Source organism: Tupaia chinensis, unplaced genomic scaffold, assembly GCF_000334495.1.
Source record: "Tupaia chinensis unplaced genomic scaffold, TupChi_1.0 Scaffold000053_1, whole genome shotgun sequence".
Classification (NCBI taxonomy): domain Eukaryota; kingdom Metazoa; phylum Chordata; class Mammalia; order Scandentia; family Tupaiidae; genus Tupaia; species Tupaia belangeri.
The window spans coordinates 53,738-57,019 of record NW_006159511.1 but is presented as its reverse complement, the minus strand read 5'-3'; positions in this window follow the sequence as shown (position 1 = coordinate 57,019).

Sequence of the window (3,282 nt, the reverse complement as noted above, 5' to 3'; positions counted from 1 at the left end):
GTTATGAGGGGCGGGTTCTGCCTCAGGGCATGGCCAAAAGCCTTACGCTTTGCCAAAAATGTGTTTCAGCCTCTATATATCCGGTCAGACAAAAATGGATCAATATGTATATTGTTCATTACATGGATGATATATTAATCACTGGCGAGAATGGCCAATTGGTTTTACAGTGTTTCCAGGACTTTAAAGAACAACTGTCTGCCCATGGATTAAAAATTGCCCTGGAAAAGATCCAGCTAAAAGACCCATATACCTACTTAGGATTTCAACTCTCTGGTCAAAAAATCCTAACCCCAAAACCTCAATTCAGGCTTGATAATCTAAAAACTCTAAATGATTTCCAAAAAATATTGGGTGACATTAACTGAATTCATCTGTATCTTAAACTAACCACAAGACAACTTAAATCATTATTCAACATCCTACAGGGGGATCCCCATCCCAGTTCACATTGGACATTTACAACTGAGGGCTGTCAGGCACTCACCATAGTTGAACATGCCCTTACATCACAATTCATTACATCCATAGACTACAAACAGCCATTATCCCTTGTCATTTGCCATACTTTGATCACACCTACAGCTGTTTTCTTGCAGTTGGCACCTATCATGTGGGTTCACCTTCCATCTTCACTGGTCAAGGTCATATATCCATATTACCAAGCTGTAACTGATATTATCACCCTGGCATGAAATATTTTGGCAAAGACCCTGATACCATCATTCAGCCATATATGAAAGGTTAGGTAGACTGGTTATTTCAACAAACAGATTCTTGACCTATAGCATGTGCTTCTTTCCTGGGAACTGTTGATAACCACCTTCCTCCAAACAAATTCTTACACTACCTCTGCACCCACGATTTTGTTTTCCGTGTCCACACTTCACTCCTTCATATTCCACATGGCCTGACAGTTTTCACTGATGGTTCCTCCATTGGAACCGCTTCTTATTCCTTTTCTGATCAAACAGTTACATTCACCACGTCCTCTACATCAGCCCAATTAGTTGAGCTGCAAGTGGTTATTGCAGTCTTTTCTGCTTTTCCTGATATGCCTTTAAACTTATATACAGATAGTGCTGATATTGCTATGTCTGTACCACTTCTGGAAACTACGGCACTGATTAAACCGATCTCTCAGGCCACAGTTTTTCCTACAATTACAGTCTCTCATTAGAACTGAGAGCTACATTTTTATATTGGCCATTTGCACGCATATACAGACTTGCCTGGTCCTTTAACTGAAGGTAATCGCCACGCTGATTTGGCCACAAAACACTCCTTTTTGGTTCACACTCAAACTGACACAAACCTTTCAGATGCCATTGCTGCTCATCAATTACATTATTTAAATTCTCACACCCTTCATCTCATGTTTAAAATTACTCGGAAACAGGCCCGACAAATTGTAAAACAATGTCCAGCTTGTGTTACTCTTTTGCTGTACCACATTTGGGTGTCAACCCTAGAGGTCTAATGCCTAATGTCCTATGGCAAATGGATGTCACTCATGTTGTTGAATTTGGTTCTCTAAAACATGTACATGTCAACTATTGACACCTTTAGTGGTTTCATTTTTGCCACAGCACAAACTAGAGAGGCTGGTAAGCATGTTATTTTGCATGTTCTTGCCACACTCTCTGTTCTGGGCAAGAACATCAATAAAACCATGGTTCCAATGGGGGCACTTCAACCTGGGCTACCATCTCCAGTAGCCATACCTCTTAATTTCTTTAAAGTAGTTATTGACCTCCAAGATTGTTTTTTTACTATTCCCCTACCGCACTCTTTGTACTCATCTTTCTAACGCCTGATAAAGATGGCCGCTCAGCAACTGAACTATTCTGGTATTCAACTACTAAAACAAATTTTGCCACAGTCTTGTGGAAGGATTCTTTAGACAACACACGGAATGGTCCAGACCACATTCTTATTTGGAGAAGAGGATCTGTTTGCATTTATTCCCAAAAACTGGAAGTCAAATGATGGCTTCCAGAGAGGCTAGTAAAACAGGTCGACTCTCCATCCAGGGAGCTTAAGCCCCCTGAGAATTTTCTTCCTTCCTCTACAGGACTCCCCAACCACCAAGAATCATCTAAAGATGATGACTATGATACTTCCTGAACTTCTCCTCATCTCTTCCCTCGGAGTAACCTTTGGAGGTTTCGGAGACCCTACATCACTCACCAAGCTCTGCCAACAACTCTCTCCATGTAGCTGCTCTGGTGGATATGTTTCCTCCCTCTCCTTTTCACCTATTACGACTCATTCCTGTGCCAGGGGACACACCTCATACCTTGACAGCACTTCTAAAAAGTACTATTGTATCAAGCCACCCACCATCTCCTCCTCCTCCTCTATTCCTCCCCAATATCCCTGTACATCTTTCCTAAACTCGCTTCACCAATCTTGCTACAATCGCACCACCACATGCATTGCTGGCAACAGGACTTATCTCACAGCTACACATATTAGAAACCTCTTCAGGCTCCTCGCATCCCCACTGTTCTTCCTCCTTGGACCCCACGTTGGTTGCCTGGGACTTTAAGGTGAACCCCCACCCCACCCCACCCACAATGAGGATCGAGTTGGCCAACAGTTCCAGACACCAGGCGGACTGAGGCTGTAAACCAGACCAACCTGGTATTGTCACTCATTGTCTGATCCTTTTCCACTAGCCTTTGGACTGTTTGAATTTTGGTGATTTGAGTAGCGTGTGGCACGCGTTGCGTGCCACACAATTTCCCTTTTCTATTTTGTTTTTCATTGCTCTTGGGGTGTTGCTTATTAGGTCAGTTGAAGGCTCACCACTCCTTAGAAACAGCAAGGACTTTGGGCCATCCAGGGTTAGTGGCAACAGTTAATGGTAATTGTGAGCAACAGGTAGGCCAACCATAAGATAAATAATCAATTTTCTAAGCCGGTACAACTTTTAAGATTCAGAGATACCTTAAATAAGTTAGGAAGAAACATATAAATTACCTGATGACTAGGAACAATCACAGAGGCTCAAGAAATATGAACAACCAACAAAAGGCCTCTCCTTCAAGGGAAATCATCAAGCCAACATCACCCACAGTCAATACAATGGACGCTGTGGACATGTCTGATAAGGAATTCAGAATATTTGTAGTGACCAAACTAACTGAGATGGAAGATAAAAGAGCTCCAAGAGATGAGGAAGTCCTTTAATGATTTGAAATAAGAAATGGATACCCTAAACAAGAACCAAATGGAACTCTTAGGATTGAAGAATGTGATACAGTAAATCAAAACCTC